General features: G+C 34.8%; 1 non-coding gene across 1 annotated transcript; it reads right to left on the reverse strand.

Moving 5' to 3' along the window:
* Positions 1 to 15932: 15932 nt before the first annotated feature.
* Positions 15933 to 16038, reverse strand: LOC115978513. The gene has a single exon (XR_004088783.1). It is a non-coding gene; the product is annotated as a small nucleolar RNA R71 (small nucleolar RNA).
* Positions 16039 to 24049: the final 8011 nt, after the last annotated feature.

Genomic DNA, 24049 nt, shown 5'->3' on the forward strand with positions numbered 1-24049 from the left:
GGAAAGATTTAATAAAAAGAAATCTAAAGAATTAACTGTCAATGATCTCTAACATGAAATTAATATTGTTAAACAAGAGATAAATGAATTAAAACATGAATTTAAAAGCATGAAAAGTGATAAAAAATAATCTCAAACAAGAATTGATAATGTTAAAAATTGATAAAAATGATAATAAATCTGATAATGAACAAGATAAACCAGATGAGGGCAATGATGGAGCTGAATCCAGTCAACAGGCTCTTCTTTCTGATAAAGGTATTGCTAATGCTTTCATTGATCCTCAACTTGCTCTTGTTAATAAAATACTTCCTCCAAAATGGTTTACAAAAGTTAAAATTGTTATTTCTCCTGATTATCATTTCACTGTTATTACTATGATTGATTTTGGTGCGGATATGAACTGTATCCAAGAAGGATTGATTCCTTCAAAATATTTTGAAAAATCAACTGAAAGATTGGTTTCTACTAATGGTTCCCAAATGAAGATCAAATATGAATTGAATAATGCTCATGTTTGTCACGATAATGTCCGTTTCAAGATTCCTTCTATTCTTGTCAAAAACATGACTGATAAAGTAATTCTTGGTCTGCCATTTATAAACGCTTTATATCATTTCCTCGTTAAACATGATGGAATTACTACTGATCCTTTTGGACAGAAAGTAAAATTCAAATTTGCTTCAAAGTTTGAAATTGACATTGATAATCTGTCCTATAAGAAAGACTCCCCCATGAATGAACTTATTCAAGAACTAGTGATGAGTTCTTGCCAAAATTTCACTGATGATTATAAAGGTAATATTCATAATACCAAAATGTTAAGTACTATTAACTATTCTAATATTATCAATGTTTCTTCGCAGGAATCAGAGAATGTCTCATGGATAAATACCACTAATAAGTGGAATAATACTAATACTTATACTACAAGTAAGTGGATTATTATGGCTTCCTCAGTAGAGAGGAAGAAACAGGGAAAAGCACCAGCACGGGGCTATTCTCAAGACAAAAGGCTCCCAGCGGGACAACCTTTTAAAATGCATAAAGGCACATCTTTTGGGGTAAAACCTAGTGGATCAACATCCCTTCAAGGAGATGTCCCAGCAGAGGTGACATACTCCAGTGGTGATATGGTAATTGCTTTACAAGAAGTTTTGTCTCGAAATTTACAATTCCACAATGGAATCTATTTAGAGTTACTAGATTCTATTAAATTCATTCTTGATAACCTTCAATTTGCTTTTATTAGAAATCACTGTAATGTTTTCCAAAAAACCCTTAGAGCCCTTGAAATCCACCTTGTTAACCTTACTACTCAAAATGAAGCCCTTACTGCTCAAAATGAGGCTTATATTAGCCACCATGATCTTACTCCAGAAAACAATTTTGTTTCAGAACATAACCCTGTTGTAGAAAATGGGGCTCTTTGAAGCCGCCTTAAAGCATACATTAGTCAACTCTTTTTGCAAAGAGGAAATCCATTCAATGGATAATGAGACTATAATGGGCATTGATTATGCTAGATTGAGTCTTAAGACCCAATCTCTGTTAAGAAGTGTTGTTGCCAACTTGCCTACGAATATACAATTACGTATTCTGAGAAGCAAGGCTATGTTTAGGTCTGTTGACCTATGGTTCAAATATTTCAAAAAACTTGTTATTGGCACTATTCCTGATCCTGATGAATTAGATGAAGGTAATAATGTCTTTATTCAGCTTGATTGGGAAGAACACTTTGGGAGTACTTTCAGAGTGTATGAAAAGAAACACCCATTTCCTGGCCTCTTGATAAATTATGATGATGGTTCATATGTTGCTAATGCTTCAGATGATGATGATGACAGGGACCCTAACTGGTTTTCCCAAATGTTTGAATATGGCTTTATCAGGTTCATAAAATTAACAAGCCATTATCAAGCTAGCCAACTCCCACAAATTATTCAGGATGCTATTAAAGGATTTAACAGTCCTTTTGTTTCCATTAGATGCTGGAGTACGTTGCCAAAATGGGAAAGAGATAACTAGATGAATTTCTAGCCCTCAAAGTATCTCATTCTCATTAATGGTCACACTCACCAAGGGCCATGGTTTGAAGGAAATTCTCAATTGTCCTTTGATGATCCTTTTGCTCTTGCAGAATGTTGGAGAAATTATTTTAATAACCAAATTATTAATGTTGCTCAGAATTTATGGAAAAATTATCATTTCATGGGAAGTACAGACATGATTTCTATCTTTGGTCCTAGACCATATTCTGATGCCATTACTCATTTTCAAATTGCTGATCATTGTAATCCAAGAAGTTTTCTCATCCCAGGGAAAACTCCAATGTTTGAGCCAATTTTATATTGTGGATTCTGTAATCAGTATGCTATTAACCATGAGCATGGATGTGATTCCCCACAAAGCCCTTTTGATCCTTTTGATGGTTATCCATCTGATACTCCTTTCACTAATTAATGAGTTCATTCCTGCTATTTCTACTGTTTGAGTCTACTACTACTTATTTGACTGGCTTGCACAAAAGCCAAAATACTTCAATGGCTTTGAAGAATATGTTGCTGAAAAACCGGAACTGCTTCAAGATACTCCGGATTTAGCGGAAGATTTTGATTCTCTTATTTGTCTGACCTGCACAATGGCCAAAAAACTTCAATGTTTACTACTGCTAAAAGCTTATTTCCCACCAATATGATACTTCTGAAGATTCCTAATAATTACTCTCAATTGGCACAAGATGACAAGGTTTCTTTCTTTTGGTCTCTTGTGATTGGTCCTTTTGGGCACTAATAATATGGCCTAAAAGGTGGTCTAGAATCTAAGGACACCCATTATTTGGCCTAGGTCCTCAAATTTTCAGACATTCCAGCTCTACGGATGATTCCCCAACATTTGGAGACAAAAAAGAAAATTTACTATTCAGTCACTATTCACCTGTCACTATTATCTGTCACTATTTACTGTCACTATTTATCCGTTACTGTTCATGACATTGTTCACTCCGAATTTTGCCTATTTAAGGGGGGTTGTCCCTTATGTTTAGAACAAGTTTTACTTAAGTTTTGCTTCAGAATTTTCTTTTCTTAGAACTCCTTCCCTTAGGAAGCCTTCTTAGAAAGAGAATTCCTTGTTTCTACTACTACTACTACTGATGAGAATCAACAAGCATTCAAGGATCCATTGCATGTTCCAGTTGGGCCTATTACTAAAGCAAGATCCAAGAAGATCAAAGAAGCACTTAATGGGCCGATTCAAGAGATTTGGGCTAATTCAAATGTAGGACATTCCAAGCTGGGCCCAAAGAAAGATGAAGGCATAATAAATTTAATTCAAGCTATTGAGGGTTGATTTGGCTTAATTGGGCTTGACTTATGGCGTGGATTAATGGCTGATTAATTTTCCAGCTCCATATTAGTCAATAGATATTTTTCCTATTCTGGAGCTTCTAATTTCGGACCAGATCTACCTTAATTTTAGGCTTTTATTATTTAGAACGTTTTTTAGCTATTTTCCTATTTTGGATTTGCTAATTTCAGACCAAATCAAGATTTTCTATTTTCAGTCATGTCATATAAATAGCATGCACTCATTGTAATAGAGGAGATTATTGAATAAAAATCAGAAAAAATGTGAGGCTTTGCTCTTCTTTTGGTTCTTCAAGAACTGTGAACTTAGCAAGGATTCTTCCTTGTGGCGTTCAAATTTTATACCTTTGATTCGTGATTCAATTATAATCATTGGGTCAAGGTGTTACACTTATACCTTTGGTTCGCATTTCGATTATAAATGTTGGGTCAGGGTTTCTATCAAAAATATGAATTTTAGTTTTCTTGGGCAAGTATTCCAATATTTTTGTTGGGTCTCAAAGCGTGTCGATTGAGGTTCGCATCAACTACCTTGTTCACTATAAACCTTGTAACTCTACAAACCTTGTAATTAGGACTAGTTCAAGCTTTGTAACTGTCAACCTGTTCTGAGATCTTGTATTAACTACTACTACTGCTGTAAGTGTTTTGTACTATTTTCAATAACAAGTATTTTCAGTTTTATGTTCATTATTCAATTTGTTGCTACCGCCACCTTGGACGGATTACCGCCATAACGAACGGTTCTAAATTGCTTTCATTTACTTTGAATTATTGCTTTCCTTTACGTTGAATAATTTTTGATATATACTGCTTGGTTGGTTCTACCGCCTTATTATTGTTCTAACTTATTCATTTACATTACTTTCACTACATTATTTTGATATATACTGCTTGGCTGGTTCTACCGCCTTATCATTGTTCTAACATCTTTATCTACATTACCATTTTACGTTACTTTCACTATATTATACTGTGCTTCCGCCATCAATTGTGCGTCCTCCCGCCCTTTATGAAAAATATTAAATATATTATTAATAGTTTAATAACCCTAGTTTTCAAAAAAAAAAAAAAAGTTTGATAATCCTAACAAGTGTTGATTAGGAAAGTCAACCCAAAATAAAGAAAAACTAGCTCAATAGTTTAAAACTTAGACCAAAACAAAGAGAAAAATAATTTTTGGGCTGGGTAGGAAAATGCCCAAAATTTGAAAAATATACCAACTTCAAATCATTCAAACCGTATCTTATACACCGCACTGCATATGTGACCGCAAAAATGAGGTGCGGTGTGGTTATGATTTTGGCTAAACTTTAAACTGCACCGCACCACACCGCACTGCATATATGACTGCAAAAATGAGGTGCGGTGTGGTTATGATTTTGGCTAAACTTTAAACTACACATAACCACAAAAATAAGGTGCGGTATAATTATGGTTTTAGCTAAACCACACTGTAAAGTGTGATGCTAAAAATAGCCCAAAACCGCATTGCACTGCGAACACCCCTAGCAGAGATCTTGTTGAAATTGGCAAATTTCCCCCAAAAATGCTTGGTTTGTTGGTCGATTCAGGTTGCTTGGATTTTGGGGGAGGAAACACACCATTTGACCCGTCAGCATCGATTTTGGAGGAAGAGGCCCGTTGTCAATGCCAAAGTGGTCAAATTGAGTGGCAGTCGACTCGGGTCCTGTTGGTTTTTTCGGGTGGGTCAGGTATCCAAGTCTATTGGATCAATAGTTGTAATAATTAAAATAATACGTAAGTTGACACAAATATCCCTCTATCTTCTTTCTAGCTATGGCTTTTTTTTTTTTTTTTTTTTTTTTTTTTTCATTTGAAAAAAAATGGAACTTTATTTCGGCAAAATAATAACAGTAGAATAAAATATTGAAGGATCCTAGATGCAAACGTGGCTATCATATGCCTCTTGCATGTTACAGTTCTTTAGAATTAATAAACAACCAAGACAAATTAGAGACATGACATACGTGGTATCTCTCCGTATTTGTCAACATCTTGGAATCTAGACACTTGTATCCGTAGGTGGTTCTAACGGGTTGTTATTGGGAAGAGTTGTGCTAGTGCCACTACAACTTGTGCCACAACTCGCTCACATGGCGAGTTGTGAGTAGTAGAGAGGTAATGGTAAATTCATGCGAGGTCACCTCTCTATCACTTATAACTCATCACATAGGCGAGTTGTGACACAAGTTGTACTATTTTATGTGGCACAAGCATTATTCTATTGGAAATAATGTTATGTCGCACGGCTTGGACCCACAATCTGACAACCTGATCAAAAGGCCCACTGGGCTCTACCACCCCCTTGAATGACAAACAAAGAAACAACTCAATCCGAGCCGATCAATGATCACCCCTTATTAATCATATGGGAAAATATGTATCCAAACGACTCCACCACAAATGGTATTTTTTATAAATGTAAAATATAATTTTTTTATACCTAGTCGCAGTTGCCCTTGTTCATGTTTTAAAACCATTACATAATTTTTTTTTTCAATTCCTAATTTTTTTTAATATATCTTTCTTATCATTAAAATAAGAAATAATAATAATAAAATTTTTGATACTCTAACAATCAAAGTAAAAAATTAATCTAAATATATAAAGTTTACACGTCTGATTTGATTCTTTAAATAAATCTAAAAGTATATGGAAATATACCTACAAAATTGTATATACACTTCAATGCCTTCATTGCTTTTTTTTTTTTTTTTTTTTAAATCGAGTATTTAAATTTGAGTTTAAAGCAAATAACTAGAGTTGAAAACTATAATTTATATACCAAAAAAAAAAAAAAAGAAGCCAAGAGATTGAAGTGAAAAAATATAGTAGTGATTTTAGGGTTTTAGGTGATGCAGAATGATATTAAGTAATTTTTTTCATTATTATTTTTTGTAAAATATAGGATCAACTAATTTTATTGCCATGACAAAGGAAAAAAAATTGGGAGATTTAGCAAGTTCCATGACTTTTATTAATGAGAAGGGTCAAGGGTATATGACTTAGTGAGAAGGGTATAAAGGTAAATGGGTTAAAATAAAGGCGTAAATGCACTTTTGATCCCTACATTTTGAGTCAATTTCTATTTTGCTCCCTACATTTTCATTTTACCGCTTTTAGTCCCTAAAATGAAAAACGTGTTCCATTTTAGTCTTTACCGTTACTCACTTAATGAAAATTGTTGATATGTCAAACAGAGAGCAATGTTGGTACAGTAAATGCTAATGTGAACATTAAAATAATATTAAAAAATCATTTAGTATTTAAAACATGCCACTTCAACATTTTAATTAAAAAATTTAAAAATAAAGAATTTCTAATTTATCAATTTTAATTTAAATAGAAAAACATAATTAAAAAAAAAAAAAAGTCTTTCTACAAGCTCCAAGCCCTCTCTCCGTGAATAATATAGAAATTAGAATTTCTAATTTATCAATTTCTAATCTCCAAGCTCTCTTTCTGATGCAACGTAGGCGTGTAGAAGCAGAATCTGTAACACACAATTACTACAACTCTTTCATGAAACCTAAGTTCTACAAGAACACTAGGCTAGTAGGCAAAATAATAGAGAAAACCTCTCTAACAAGTTTTTATTAATCAACACATAACAATAAATAACCTCTCTACAAAGACTATTTATAGGAATATAATTTCTCCTACTCCTTTTAGGAAAAGAAATAATAAACCTACTTCTACTTGAGAAAGGAAAAACAATTTAATTAGGAAAAGAAAAACAATTAAAATCCTAATTTAACAAGGAAAAAGAAAACAACATAAAATATTAAAATATTTTATTCTTCCTTAACCAATCTGCATCATTCTCTCGGGGTTGGGGAAAACTCGTCCTCGAGTTTTGTGGCAGTCTTCCATGATCAATTGGAACCCCGAATAATCCTCTCCATCCTATTCTTCTATGTAAGACAAGACGAATCAATATGCTACTTATCAATCTTTTCTCACTCATAATAAATCTTGATGTACGAATTTTTATTCTTGGCCTCTTTTGCCACTGTGGGATATAAGAAGTAAGTACTAAAAAAGAATCCATGCACACATCCATAAACTTCATATTGCCTCCTCCACAAAGATTACTTAAAATCACTTGTTCACGCCTCTTGTTGACCTCTATCAATTCTTGTTCAATAAAATCCTCCCAGAAGGGATCAATAACGTTTTCCATTAATCTTTCCAAATTGATGTTAACTGTATTACCAAAAAAATTTGAGAGAAGCTCATCAACCCCAATGAAATCATAGTGTCTAATGTGTTCAAGTTCAAGCTTTAGTAGATTGGAACTTTGTTCATTAATTGAGAACTTGTCTACTACTGAACAAACCGATTGTACCAACCTATGATTGTAATCAGTAAAATCAATAACCTTTTGTTTTTTATTGTTGAAAGTCTCATCAACGGAGTGAGTTATGGGCTCACCTCGAATGTATATGACTTTATTTTCATTAAGCTCAATCTTGTCTCCTCGACTATAATCTTCAAGATAGTCATCATAAATTGGTGGAGAATCCCAATTTACTACACAAACTCTTTCAATGTATTCATTCTCCTTTTTGATATCGTAGTCATGCTCCTCGACATCAAAATACTCCTCCTCCACATAACGTGGATTTGGATGGTAGTTTTGAGGTCGGTTTTCAACGGCTAAGGTGGTGAGCTGCTTTGAAAGCGCATCAAACCACTCCTCTGTTCATTGAAAGAACGCCTCTAATTGTGCATCACATGCAACCTCATCGCGTTCATACACGTCATCTATGGCAACAGGTCTTCCCCCACATGCTCCTCTTTGTGCCATGGTAGGAACCTAGCCTTGCTCTGATACTAACTGATGTAGCGTAGGCGTGTAAAAGCAGAATCTGTAACACACAATTACTACAACTTTTCCACAAAACCTAAGTTCTACAAGAACACTAGGCTAGTAGGCAAAATAATAGAGAAAACCTCTCTAACAAGCTTTTATTAATCAACACATAACAATAAATAACCTCTTTACAAAGACTATTTATAGGAATATAATTTCTCCTACTCCTTTTAGGAAAAGAAATAATAAACCTACTTCTACTTGAGAAAGGAAAAACAATTTAATTAGGAAAAGAAAAACAATTAAAATCCTAATTTAACAAGGAAAAAGAAAACAACATAAAATATTAAAATATTTTATTATTCCTTAACCAATCTGCACCACTTTCTCTCAGTGAAAATCTCAAGCGCTCTCTCAAGGTGAAGGTGAAGGTGGCTGAAAGTGGTTTTGGGTGAAGGTGGATCGGAAGTGATTAAAGGTGGTTTCCGTTGAAGGTGAGCTCTCTCTCTCTCTCTAAATCCAAAGTTGAAATCCCAACTCTCTCTCTCTCTCTCTCTCTAAATTCATGGCCAAAAACCCAGCTTTCTTTCTCTCTAAACATTAGCCAAAACCCAACTCTTTCTCTCTAAACCCATGGCCAAAAACCCAACTCCCTCTCTCTAAATCCGTGGCTATTTGTAGTTTTGGATCTTGGGTTTTGTTCATCGATTTGGGATTTGAGTTTTGTGTTTGGTTTCATAGAAAGCATAAGAAAATCTGTGTTGAGTTTTGTGTTTGGGGCTAAAAAATCTGGGTTTGAGTTTTGTCTTTGTGTAATTGTTGAATGTCTTTGAGTTTTGTCTCTACATAATTGGTGAAAAAAAACTAGGTTGAGTTTTGGGTTTGGGTTCTGAAATTTTGTCTATGTAATTGTGGTTATGATTTTGTTGATTTGGGTTTCCACCTTGTTTAGATTTGGTTGTAATTGTTGTATTCATGGGTTGCTGTTAGCCTTTATGGTGTTTGAAAAATTTTCTCAATGAACAAAGGTGCTTGATTCCTTTCATCTATCTCCATTTGATTTTGAATGCAATTACAAAATGCAATTTTTTTGGACTTAGCATTAGATTCAAAGCCCAACTTTCTTTTCTGTGTTTGAGAGAGAGAGAGATGAAGAGAGAGAAACCAACGAATTACCAAATCTAAATTCAATTTTTTTTTTAAAATTTGGTTTATGTATATATGTGGATTGATTTTGTTTTGTACAATATTCATTTATGATTTTTCTGAGTTTGATTTACTTGTGTTCTTGTGTTTGATTTTTTGGGTTTGTATGATTTTTTATGGGTTGTGTTTTTCATGAAGAGGATGTTAGATCTAAATTCATGTTTTTTTTTTTTTTTTTAATTCTGTTGTTTTTTTAATTGATCAATTAAAATTTAAAATTCTAAGCTGACATGGATCTGATGTGGCATTTATTAAATAATAAATAATTTTTTTAATATTATTTTAATGTCCACATCAGCATTCACTATGCCAATAGTGCATTCTGTTTGCCACATCATCAATTTCCGTTAAGTAAGTAACGGCAAGGATCAAAATGGAATGCATTTTTCATTTTAGGGACTAAAAGCAGTAAAATGAAAATGTAGGGACCAAAATAGAAATTGACCCAAAATGTAGGGACCAAAAGTGTAGTTACGCCTAAAATAAAATCAAAGAGAGCATTTTTTTTTCTCTCTAGCAATAGTTTGTAGTTGTTAGCGTGAACGTGGAGTGTGTTTTATTATTTTTTTTTAATTTTTTTTTTATTTCATGTGAGCCTAGAAGCAAACTTTCGCATTGTCCCCCACCACACCCCTACTCCACTCTTGATTCCCTACTCCCTTCTCCCCAATAAGAAGTAATCCTTTTTGTGGTGGTCTATTCCCAATAACCTTGGACTTTTGGGCTTGGACCCCTAATTTTTTTATACTCTAGGTTGGGCTTATCCCACAATGAGATGTCCAAGAAGTGATTGTTGGTGTCATTGACGAAGTTATAGTATCACTTTGGCACTAAACTTCCTTTGTTTTAACTTTGCCAGGAAGACTGCTATACAACCGAGCTCCCTTTCTAGAATCCGAACATGATTTCCTTCTCCTTGGGATTTCTTTCTCCTTACTTCCCTCTTGTATGTCAAGCCAATTTTTCCAACCCCTCTTCCTACCTCTCCTCCCATATTAATATCCTTATCTCAACGAGGTTGTAATGATAAGAGGATATTCCCCATGTCGGTGGGTCCTTCTGTATCGTATCACTGGTCAAAGGGGACCCACCTCCTGCTATTTACATGACCTCCTAGTAACTCGTGGTAGATGTCAGTTATTGCTTGGCGGGCAGATTCCCCCAAGGCATTACCTCCTGTTCACACTATGTCTGGAGGTACTTCCTTATATGCTCGACCAGCCCCACACAATTCGGCTATATAGGTTGAGATGGATCGAGACTATTTCAATGGGTGTACTTGTAATATGGGGTGGCTTGCTATTCTCGGTCCGCACAATAGCCCCCATGATTCCATTGCCAAATCATGGGAGTGGGATCGTGGTCGTGTCCTCAGCACATGGGAGATCATGTTTGATGTAACCGTTGCCTTTGGGATGCCACACAACAGGTAATTAATGCACCAGATTTGACAATTTACCCTTACTCGCATGCATTGAGCCAGCTATCTAGATCAATGATCAAGATTGCCTGACCATTCAATTACCGAGGCACGTTTCTATTGAAGGGCATGAGCGGATGGTAATTTTCCAGGCGAAGCATTAATTACTCCACCCCTATAAATAGTACCTAGGTTTCTCTGATTTGCTTTCTTACATTTCATTCTTCGCTCTCAACCTCATACCAAGGCCTCCTAAAGTTCTAAGCCTCCTTCTCGAGAATACTCTTCCTCCCGAGAATTTCTGTCTCCTTTGTAAGTCTTCTAACCCTTACCTCCTTCATTCCTTAATTTTCATAATGGGGTTTGCCCATCTAGTTAATACTGCTGCCGCCATAAAGGTCTTTAAGGCCAAGTACAATATTTCTCGAGACATATTCTTTGAATATTTCTCGTGAGGACCAAAGAGTGTCAAGGGTGGTCTTTATTCCCCTAATGGCCGTCCTCGAGGGTAGGGTTAGGTTCCTATTAAATCCCTTGTATTAGAAACCCTTAGGTTTTATGGGTTCAGCCCCAACCAGTGTCTACCCAATTTTTATTGGGTGGTCAGCTGTGTTAGCTGGTTAAATAGGCTCTACAACCTAAGACTCACCCACCATGACATAAACTTTCTCTACAGTTATTGTGGTAGCTTTAAGAACGGCAACTACCTCAAAGTCCAAGACACCTGAATAAGGCTGATTTCTTGCCTCTTAGGCTTTAATAAGAATTCTTAAGGGGAATTCATAAAGGTGAGCAGAAACTACCTTGCTGATGAGCTTACTTGCCCGACTTCTCCTTAGAGTGCAGGTTGGTATTCCTAGGTTTTTTTTTTTTTTTTTTTTTTTTTTTTTTTTTTTTTTTTTTTTTTTTCATCCCCCTTTTTAACTTAACATATTGTTATTGCAGATTCCAGGCACACTAAGCCCAACATTGGCCTTGTCTAAGTTCAGGATCTAAATAGGATCCTCTGTTCTGAGGTGTTCATACACACTGACAAGTAGCTCCAAGCTTCACATCAAATTCTTGGGTGCACCCTCTCCTACACAGGGTTCCAGGGAGACGTGTTTGGAGTGAAACATCCCCTGTTGTCCTATATCAATGTCAAGCTGAAAGAGTTCCTGCTAGACATCTCGAAGAATGAGGCTTGGTAAAAAGGCCCCTGTAGAAGAAGGGCGGATTCCCCAAAGCCATTTAATGACGATTCGAGGGATATAGTGTTCCGAGCAGAAGCTTGGCATATTCCTATGAACGAGCTTGAGGAAGTTCAAGTTGACGAGGCAATGGTCCAACAAAAGGACATCCAACTGTCAAACTATTTCCCTGGGGCCCGAGTTCCTGCAAGGTAAACACCTCCTCCTCAGCCCACGATGGTCACCCCTACACATGGAAGAAAAAGGCTGAGGGTTGTTGATAGCCCAAAGGGGTCAGACCGATGCTCCACCACTGTTGTAGCCAATCCACTAGCTTCCTAGCTAAGAGTGCCCAGTCAAGGGCCGACCAACCCCCTACTAACCGTTGAGATAGAGAGGGCCTAATCCTTTACTCTCCCGCCTCCGAGCTATAGCCCCAAATTGTAGGCCCACCCATTGAAATAGTCTTGGCCCATCTCAACCCATATAGCCAAACAGTGTGAAGTTGCCTGAGCATATAAGGAAGTATCCCCAAACATGTCGTGAACATGAGGTAATGCCTTAGGGGAATCTATCCACTGAGTAATAACCGGCGTCAGGCACGAGTTACTAGGAGGTAATGTCTTTAGCAAAAGGTAGGTCCCCTCTGATCAGTGATATGATATGAAGGAACCCACCGACATGGGAAATATACTCTCATCATGACAACCCCATTGAAAGAATGATATAAATAGGGGAGGAGAGATAGGAAGTGGGGGTTGGGAAAATTTGGGACAGATACACGAGAGAAGTAAGGAGAAAGAAATCCCAGGGAGAAGGAAATCCTATTCGGATTCAAGAAATGGAGTACGACTGTATAGTAGTCTTCATGGCAGAGTAAAAATGAAGGAAGTTTAATGCCTATAATGATACTAGAACTCCGTCAGTGACACCAACAATCACTTCTTAGACATCCCATTATGGGATAAGCTCAACCCAAAGTACAAATAAATTAGGGGTCTAGGCCCAAAAACCCAAGGTTATTGGGAATGAACTACCATACTTTTTATCTCAGTCCAAATCCCATTATCTCATGGATTAGCATTTTTTATTTTTATTTTAAAGGAAAAGAGGCATATTTGAGTATCAAATCTATGCACAGCCACCCCCCCCCCCCCCCCCCCCCCCCCAAAAAAAAAAACGAATAGAATAAATTAAGAAACAAAAGCCTTAACTTGGGCTAAATTGTTAGAAGCCTTGCAAGACTACTAGTTGGTACCTCTTACCTCTTAGTATTTTTAACGGAGACATTAGGACTTAGACAGTCTTTGTGAAGATTATTAGAGGAACTTTGATGTTAATTAATCCGGTTCTTCACGTACTGGATCAAATATTTTGTTATTGATTTCCAACGCATTCTAACTTTTTTTTTTAAATATCAAGAATATTTCTACATTAATTCACTCAATCTCCCTTTTTGAGATTTTTTTTTTTTTTAATTTATTTACATGGATTAGTTAATAATGAATATATTAGACATTGACTGTAAAAGGTAAAAATAATAGAAGGGATAGCCTTTAAAATATATATATATATATATATATAAATAAAATCGTGTTGAGCTTAGTTGGCACATAAAGAATACCTCATCATGACAAGTTAAAGGAAGGATTTAAATAAAAACAATATATAACATTAGGGTTTTTTTTTTTTTTTTTTTTTTTTTTTTTTTTTTTTGTGGCCTTTATGAGAATTAGGGGTATGGATGGACAACCTGACCTTGGTTCAAATTCCACAGATGGCAATTTTAAGAATTTTTTTCAAAATGATTATTAGGAAACTTTAAATTATACAAAAATCTAATAAAAATAGAACTTCATATATTGACAACCAAATAATGATAATAATAGTAATTAGGGGTGGCAATTCGTGTTTGATGTGCATTGATAATAGCTTAATTTTGCATCTTTATATCATTGTTAGAAAGTATTATCATACTTATTTTGAGTTAATTCATGCATTTTATATTTTTTTTTGGAATAATGTTGAATAATCAATTTTGTGCTTAATTGAATCTTATTGCATGAATTTGTCTTTTGTAGGAGAATGGAATTAAATAAGTGGATTTGTGCAAAGAAGAAAGCTAATGGACTTTAATTTTACAAGGGCTATGATGAAGTTAAAGAAAGCCAACCCAATTAAATTTAAGTCCAATTGGAGTAGGGAATCAAAGGAAATTTGCATCAAATCTAAGTCCAATTCGGATTAGGATTCCAAACTACACATCAGTTGGTATTTTTGGCACAACTTTCGGCTCAGAAGTCCAATTGAGATGATTCAAGTTGGACTGGAAATTTAACTTAAAGGGATAAAATTTTGTAGTTTACCAAAAGTCCAAATTCTAACGTTAAATGGGCCAAAATCATCCGTTAAGTGAAGCCTAAAAATATGGGATTTTCTCCAAACGGGAATTCAACTTGTAATAGGATTCCTTGACCTATTTAAAGGCTCTTTAGGGCAAATTCAGGAGGCTAGTGCTAGGGCTGAGGGTTGAATGTATAGAGAGTTGCGGCTACCTCTTCCATGATAGTTAGTTTTATTTATTTGTCTAGTTTAATGCTTAGTATTTTATTTTTGTATTTTCTTTCAATTACTATGAGTAGCTAAATTTATAATTAGGGTTGAGGATGAAACCTTGTTAAGGATTATTAGTAATATTTATGTGATTTGATTTTTCCCACAACAGTTGTTCTTTAATGATTTAAATTGTTCTTGCTTCATATCAATTGACTAAGATGAGATTCTAGATATGAGTTCAATAATGTTTTTCTCATGATTTAGGATCTATCTTAATTAATTGAATGCTTGGTTTATTAATTCTTGATTATAGAATTGGATATCGCTTGTGATTTTTCTGTCAATGGATAAAATTTATGATTTGATTTTTAGATTTGGATATATCTTGTGATTTGTTTGACTACGGATATAATTGATGATTTGATTTTATACTTAAGAAGTAAAGAAAAACATACTTTAGATATTTAAATAGAAGTTTTAATGATAATGTTTTCCATGGTAGTAAGATTAATTTCTAGATTATCATGTAGTTGTTGAGAAAAATTAATGATAATAAATATATGCTGATATGACTTACAAGGCGGATTCCAAAATTTTAATTCCTTTCTCTAGATTGTTTACATCTCTTTACTGCTTTATATTATATCTTTACTTAGTTTAATTTTTTGTTTAGTTTATTTAATTGCAAACAACCAATTTTTATTAAACTTGATTAGGATTAATTTGGTTAAGTCTTAATTAATTTTCCTACGTTCATTCAAGTCCTTGTGGGTTCAACCTCGTTCTTGTCAAACTACACTTTGGTACGGTTTGTACATTTGCGAGTAATTTAAAATTTCACAACAAGTTTTTGACGCCGTTGCCGGGGACTTGGTTAGGAAAATAAATTAGGTCTTAATTGAATTTTTCCTTCTACTAGTTGTAGTTAAATTTTTTTTTTTAAATAGAATTTTTTTTTTAAATTTCTTTGTGCTTGGTGTATGAGAACTTGGATATGTGATAAAGAAAATCATCTTGTTAGTTTTGATTATTCATTCACAATGGGAGAAATAGGAGATGATTCAAAAACTCTTAGGGAGTTGTTCTCACCCATAACCACCAACCCTCCATCTTGCATAGTATTGCCTGCAATCACTGCTACACATTTTGAATTGAAGCCACAAATAATTCACCTTCTTCCTACTTTTCATGGATTGGATAGAGAAGATCCTTATATGCATGTGAAGGATTTTCTTGAGATTTGTGCTGCTTGTAAGTTCCAGAATTTCACTGATGACTCTGTTCGCTTGCATTTATTCCCTTTTTCCTTGAAGGATAAGGCAAAAGCATGGCTTAATTCTTTGTCACTGGATCTATCACTTCATGGGAACTATGCTCTGAGGAGAGAAATTGCAGGTTTTTATCAGGATGAACAAGAGAAATTTTATGAGAGTTGGAGAAATTTAAGGACTTGATCTTAAAGTGTCCCCATCATGGTTTTGAAACATGGAGACTAGTACAATATTTTTATAATGGTTTGACTCAGAAAAATCATAACATGATTGAGTCCATGAATGGTGGTGGATTTTTGAGTCTTATGGATGATGAGGCATACAAATTTCTTGAGAATTTATCAGAAAGCAAAATGGGATTTTTCCAATCATAGAGAGAGATCTGCCCCTGCAATTAAGAAATGAGGATTGTATGAAGTCAGTGAAGATTTAGACATAAAAGCTAGGTTGGACAATCTCACTCATAAGGTTGAAGCTTTAGCTTTAGGTAGAAGGATGAATTCTGTCAATCAAGTTCAAAGTGAAACATGCTCTATTTGTGCAAGTCCTATGCACACAACACAAATGTGTCCTTCCACAGTTGGTTACCCTGAATACTATATTGAGCAAGCAAATGCACTGAATAATTATAGAAGGCCACTTGCTAGTCCATTTTCAGAGACATACAATCCAAATTGGCAAAACCATTCCCCCACAAATATAGGTGGAGAACAAGTGCATCAACAAAGTCAATTTCGTCCACCTACTCAAGCATTTCCTCCCATTCCTCAATCAACTCCTCATTATGGCACCACCAAGACAACAATCATCTTTGGAGGAGTCTCTCAAAACTTTCATGCAATCAACTAGCCAAGCCATTCAAGAGATAAAAAGTTCCACCCATTTGAATACTCAAGCTATTTCAAAGTTGGAAAATCAAGTTGGCCAGTTAGCAACCCAAGTTGGAGAGAGGGAAAAAGGAAAGTTTCCTAGTCAACCTATACCTAACCTTAAAGGGCAGTATGCAATTAATGGTTCTTCTAGTTCTACTCATGCACATGAATTTGTTTAGTTTATTACTACCCTTAAGTTTGGTAAGCAAGTTGATAATCAAGTGAAAATGCCAGAAGTGGAAGATAATGAAAATATTGTGTTAGAGGAAAAAGGAAGTCACAGTTTAGAGGATGATCATAAAGAAAAGAAGGGCAACTCAATCTCAATTCCAATTCAGGATCTTAGTTTTCCCCTTGATAGGAGGTTTGTTACTAAAGCTCCATTCCCTCAAAGTTTAATCAGTCCTTAGAAAAGTGTACAATTTGGAGATATTTTAGAGGTTTTTAAGCAAGTGCAAATTAATAATCCATTTCTTGATGCAATTCAACAAGTTCCTACTTATGCTAAGTATCTAAAAGATCTTGTGACAATGAAGAGAAAGACAAATGTTCCTTAAAAGGCATTTTTGACAAAGCAAGTCAGTTCAATCATTTAGAATAAATATCTAGTGAAATGCAAGAACCCTGGATCTCCTACAATTTCATGCAAGATTGGGGATTGTCTCATTGAGCGAGCTTTGTTAGATTTAGGGGCAAGTGTGAACCTAATGCCATATTTAGTTTATTCACAGCTAGTTTTGGGGGAGCTGAAACCCATAACCATGATACTCTAGTTAGCTAACAGTTCTGTGAAAATTCCTAGAGGTATTGTTGCGGATGTGCTAATTAAGGTGGATGCAGTCTATTTTGCTGTTGATTTTGTTATGTTAGAAACTAAGCCTACTCTGAATGCCAGTACAAAAATCCTTGTCATTTTGGGTCTTTCTTGGCCACATCCAATGCTTTGATAAATCGTCGAAGTGGTGTGATGAAGATTTCTTTTGGGAATATGACTGTTGAGCTTAATATCTTTGACATAAGTAAGCAAGTACTAGACAATGAGTATATATGCAGAGTTAACATGATTGAGGGCCTAGTCCATGAGAGGATTCTAGCATTTTACCCCTAATTTTGAAAAAAAATTAGCAACATGCCCCTGTTTGCAAACTATATAGGAGCGTGCCCCTGTTTCGATACTCGATTATCCTAAAATCGAGTTCAATTAGATACTCGATTTGTAAAAAATCGAGTTATGCCCGATCAAACTTTAAAAAAAATATAAAAAAAAAAAAATTTCTGTGGAACTCGAGTTCCATGCAAAATTTTTTTTTATAAGTGTGATTGCTCTATATTTAGGGAGCCCTATAGTGGCGTTTTTAAGCCCTATAGCAGCGTTTTCCTGATTGACCCATATTCAGGGTGCCCTATAGTGGCGTTTTTAAGCCCTATAGTGACGTTTTAAGGCCCTATAGCGGCGTTTTTCTGCAAAATTTTTTATAAGTGTAACGCTTTGTTCTGGGTGCCCTATAGTGACGTTTTTAAGCCCTATAGTGACGTTTTAGAGCCCTATAGCGGCGTTTTCCTGCAAAAAATTTTTACAAGTCCCCATACCAAGTTCAAGGGGCCCTATAGTGGCGTTTTTAAGCCCTATAGTGACGTTTTAAAGCCCTATAGTGGCGTTTTGGAACTCGACTTCCCTAAAATCGAGTTCCATGCTTTTTTTTTTTTCTTTTTTTTAGTTTTATTTGAAATAACTCGATTTTCTACGAATCGAGTATTTTAATGAAACTCGATTTTAAGGTAATCGAGTATCGAAACAGGGGCATATCCCTATATAGTTTCGAAAAAGGGGCATATTGCTAAATTTTTTAAAAATTAAGGGCAAAAGGCTAGAATCTCCAGTCCATGATGCTTTCATACAATAAAGTTGTGAGGATCCCCTAAAGGCTTGCTTAACCCGTGTTGATTGCAATTTGGATACTAAAAAATCAATTGAGGAGGTCAATGCATTGTTGGATTCTGTTCCTTTCTTAAGTATTAATAGCTGGCAGCCAAAAGTGGTCCCTATTCCATTTTCTTCATCACCACTTCCATCTACTGTAAAACCACTAAAGTTGGATGACGTTTGGGAACATCAATTGGTAAGTATACTTCAAAAGCATAAGGAAGCTATAGGTTGGACAATTGCTGATATTAAGGATATTAGTCCCTTTGTGGTTATGCATAGAATTCACATGTAAGAGATTGCTAAAGCCTCCCAACATGTTTTTGACCTAGGTAAGTTACAATCTCATTGGACTAGTCCATTCATAATATGCATTTTTTATCTCCATGGTGTTGTTGAGGTTTGGATGGTCTGTTTATCAAGATTGATTCTAGTTGTGTTAAATCTTTTTGCCAAAAGAAAAAAAAAATCTTTTTCTTGTTTATTTTCTGATTTTCGATTAATATATTTGTGTTTATTTTCTTGTTTAGTTTTATATTATTTTGTTCTGGCTAATATTTGACAGAAATTAAAATTAATAACAATCAGCTTGATCAGGGTACGTCTCTTCCTTCTCCTTACCTTACTTGTTTCTACTTGGTTCTCATGTTGCATATTAATTTTTTTCTTTCTTTTCATTCAAGACATATATTTGAGAGTATCATTTTTAACATTGAGGACAATGTTTAGTTTAGGTTTGGGGGGGGGGGGATGTACATAGATTTCTATCTTTTTGTTTTGTTTTGTTGTGTTGTGTTAAAATATATATATATATATATATATATATATATATTTTGCCTAGCTTGAGGTTTATGTTTTGAGTTCGTTATACTACTCTTTCTTAAAGAATTTCATTGCACATGCACGTAGCCACTCAGACACAACTTGTTGTTGAAGGATAAAAGTGATTAGAAAATCTTGAAGATAACAATGTGGAGATTGTAACCCTTGTGAGTTTTGAGCCAATCATTATTTTTTGGAGGGTTATTTATTTTTCTAATCTTAAAGTTCATTTGGAAGTGCGTAACATATTTCCCTTGTTGTAATCTCATTGTTCTTTATTTTGGTCAAGAAAAAAAAAAATGATTTTATGCCACACTTGAATCTTTTGAAGTCATTGATGTTGAATGAACTATACTAGTCTTTGAGAGATGAGATTAGGCCATTTTTGTCTACTTTGAGCCATATATATGTTTATCTTTTTTGATACATTATCGCTAGTCACCCCATTGAACCTTTTAATTAGCCTTTCTTTCTTAAAACCCTTATCCATAGTGTTTTAAGATGGAATTTGATCAGTTTGTTTCAATGTGGTGGTTTGTGCAAGAAAAAAAAAAAAAAAAAAAAAAAAAGGAAAAATGTCAAAAGGAAGAAAATAAAAAGGGTTCTCATCAAATTTTGAGAAGTGAAATATAAGGAAGAAATACTACTTTGAAGAAGAAGAAGAGGTGAAAAAAAAAAATGTTGAATGGAAATTCCAAAAAGAGTTGACATTCCAACAAATCTTGAAAACACTTCTTATTATTTACCTTCACCCATTTTTATTTCATTCCCTTCGCTTTTACCCTACATTGCATCCTCATAAAGTCCTTATTTAATCTTGAAGATTGTGTAGTTCAAATATTGATATGACTGAATAAAAAGTGTGGTATAAATTCTTTTTGGCATCCTTTCATGAGACTACTTGTTCTTTCTTGATTAAGCATTTTTTCATGTGATTTTTATGTGAGGTGTTTGATTTTGCTTACATTATTCTGCTCATATATATTGTTGAGAGTGTTACACCCCATTTTAGAGTGATTTCATTTGTTGAGTGATAACACCGGAGAGATTTGAGTTGAAGCATACTTTCAAATAGAGATTTGAGTCAAGTTTATTCTAAAACTAAGAGTGTGCTTGGGTTGGCTACCACTTTTCACTCACGTTGAGTTTTGATGGCATGAGAAATTTCTTTAGAATTTGTAGTGTTTTTGAACTTGAACTAATCCTCTTTGCAAAAGGCAATTGAAAAAAAAAAAAAATGATTTTCTTTGTTTTGTTTATTTTTTTAGTATTCATTCTAAAAATTTTGTGGCTATATTCCCTGCAAAGCCTCACGAGACTACAACTCGTCCACTTCTGTAAGCTAGGGGTTTAAAGGCTTGTTGCATATGCTAAATGCAATCGAAAATTCCAGCAAAAGTGGATTAGTTAGGATTTCCTTTTTCTTTGTTTTGTTGTACTCTTTATCTGTTTTGCTCAAGGACTAGAAAAATGTAGGTTTGGGGGTATTTGATGTGCATTGATAATTGCTTAATTTTGCATCTTTATATCATTGTTAGAAAGCATTATCATACTTATTTTGAGTTAATTCATGCATTTTATATTTTGTTTTAGAATAATGTTGAATAATCAATTTTGCACTTAATTGAATCTTATTGCATGAATTTGTCTTTTGTAGGAAAATGGAATTAAATAAGTGGATTTGTGCAAAGAAGAAAGCTAATGAACTTTACTTTTACAAAGGCCATGATGAAGTTAAAGAAAGTCAACCCAATTAAATTTAAGTCTAATTGGACCAGGGAATCAAAGGAAATTTGCATCAAATCTAAGTCCAATTCGGATTAAGATTCCAGGCTGCACATTAGTTAGTATTTTTAGCATAACTTTTGGCAAATAAATCCAATTGAGACGATTCAAGTTGGGCTAGAAAGTTAACTTCAAGGGATACAACTTCGTAGTTTATCAAAAGTCCAAATTCTGAAGTTAAATGGGCCAAAATCATCAGTTAACTGAAGCCTAAAAATCTGGGATTTTCTCCAAACGGGAATTCAACTTGTAATAGGATTCCTTAACCTATTTAAAGGCTCTTTAGGTCAAAATTCAAGGAGGCTAGTGCTAGGACTGAGGGCTGAATATATAGAGAGCTGCAACTACCTCTTACATGATAGTTAGTTTTATTTATTTGTCTAGTTTAATGCTTGGTATTTTTTTTTTTTTTTTTTTTTTTGTATTTTCTTTCAATTACTATAAGTAGCTAAATTTATAATTAGGGTTGAGGATGAAACCTTGTTAAGGATTATTAGTAATATTTATGTGATTTGATTTTTCCCACAATAGTTGTTCTTTATGATTTAAATTGTTCTTACTTCATATCAATTGACTAAGATGGGATTCTAGATATGAGTTCAATCATGTTTTTCTCATGATTTAGGATTTATCTTAATTAATTGAATGCTTGGTTTATTAATTCTTGATTAGAAAATTGGATATCGCTTATGATTTTTCTGTCAATGGATACAATTTATGATTTGATTTTTAGAATTGGATATATCTTGTGATTTGTTTGGTTACAGATACAATTGATAATTTGATTTTATACTTAAGACGTGAAGAAGAACATGCTTTAGATATTTAAATAGAAGTTTTAATGATAATATTTTCCAAGGTAGTAAGATTGATTTCTAGATTATTATGTAGTGGTTGGGAAAAATTAATGATTATAAATATATGCTGATATGACTTACAAGCCGGATTCCAAAACCTTAATTCCTTTCTCTAGATTATTTACATCTCTTTACTGCTTTATATTATATCTTTACTTGGTTTAATTATTTGTTTAGTTTATTTAATTGCAAACAACCAATTTTTATTAAACTAGATTAGGATTAATTTTTCTTCCTCAAAAAAAAAAAAAAAAAGATTAGGATTAATTTTTTTTTTTTTTAATGTGAATACTGCACTTTTATTAAACTTCAAACCAAAAAAGATACATCATGGATTAAACCTTGCTCTTCCATCCAAGTTTCATAATCAACAATGCCTAAAGCATGTTTTGCTAATAAATGGGTTGGACTATTACCCGGTCTTTTAATGTGAGAGAAATCAACCTTGTAGCAAGACCCACAAGCCATTAAAACCCCTTTAACTATAGATTCCACAGCAGCAGGTGGATTAGATAGTCCACTTAAAGCATTAAACAGCACCAGTGAATCACCTTCCTACGTAAAGTCATAGACACCAACCTCCCTAGCGAACTCCACACCTTCCTCCCATGCCTTCACCTCAGCTTCCAGTCGACCCAATGGGGCATTGATCTTCTTGCTTATCATAGCTACCACCTGACCATATGAGTCACAGATTAAAACCCCAACTCCAGTTGATTTCTGTGTCGCAAAAACCGCTCCATCCACGTTGACCTTATACCGTGTAGCAGACGAAGGAACCCAGGCCACCACATGGTTACGATTAAGGCGTGGAAGACCCACGTTTACTTCATTAAATTCCTGAAGGTACTGCATCGCCAAGTGGACTATCTCCTTCCCATTTTTCCTCCTACCTCTGTGTCTAACTTCATTCCGGTTGTGCCAAATCGCCTAAGCAATCATCACCACCACTTTGGCCGAATCCTCATCTGGTTCTCAGACATCAGTAACAACCACATCATATCCTAAAAAGACCGAATCCTGTGCTACTCAAAGTTAAAATGGAGCTTCGAATTCTACCACACTTCCTGAGCACAATGACATGACCACAACAGGTGTCCCTCCGATTCAGCTTCTTCATTGCACTCATCACACTGATCATCGTGTATCACTCCACACTTCTCCAGGTTCACTTTTGTTGGCAAAATTCCTTTGACTGCTCTCCATGCAAAATGACGGACTTTATGAAGTATTTCCAAGTGCCACAGTTGCCTCCAAAACTTACGGATTCTACCATTATCTGAACTTGATCCACTTCGTTCAGCCCTTGCTTGATCCATCGCTAACCTGTAAGCACTGCGCACACAGTTAGAGCCCAAATTAGCTTGTCCTCTCGTAGCTGTAAGCTTATGTGAATGCTTTTAATCAACTCTGCTTCATGAGGTAGGAACACTGCATCCAAGGCTCCACCCTTACAACCAGCCACATCTGGATCAATAAACTCACTGACCCTTGTATCTTTATGTAGGAAAAGCTTTGGTGAGACCACTTTGTGTGTTGACGTGAAAGGAAGCCACCTATCCCCCCAAACTAGTATAGATTCACCATTCCCCACAGACCACCTTAGACCTTGCTGCACAATGGATTAAGCCGCCATAATACTCCTCCAAGCATACAAAGGATTATGACCAACAAAGGCATGAACAAAATTAGTTTGGGGAAAGTATCTAGCTTTGTAAACTCGGTACACTAGGGAATCTCTCTTAGTTTGCAACAGCCATCCCTGTTTAGCAAGCAAAGCAAGATTGAATTGTTTCAACTCTCGAAAACCCATACCACCCACTTCTTTAGGCTCACAAAGTTTTTCCCAACTAAGCCAAGCCATTTTCCTCTCATCTCGCTTTCTACCCCACCAAAAATTCCGGATCATACTAGTCACTCATCACATAGAGAGTCAGGGATTTTAAAGCAACTCATAGT

This window comes from Quercus lobata, chromosome 2 (genome assembly GCF_001633185.2).
Source record: "Quercus lobata isolate SW786 chromosome 2, ValleyOak3.0 Primary Assembly, whole genome shotgun sequence".
Classification (NCBI taxonomy): domain Eukaryota; kingdom Viridiplantae; phylum Streptophyta; class Magnoliopsida; order Fagales; family Fagaceae; genus Quercus; species Quercus lobata.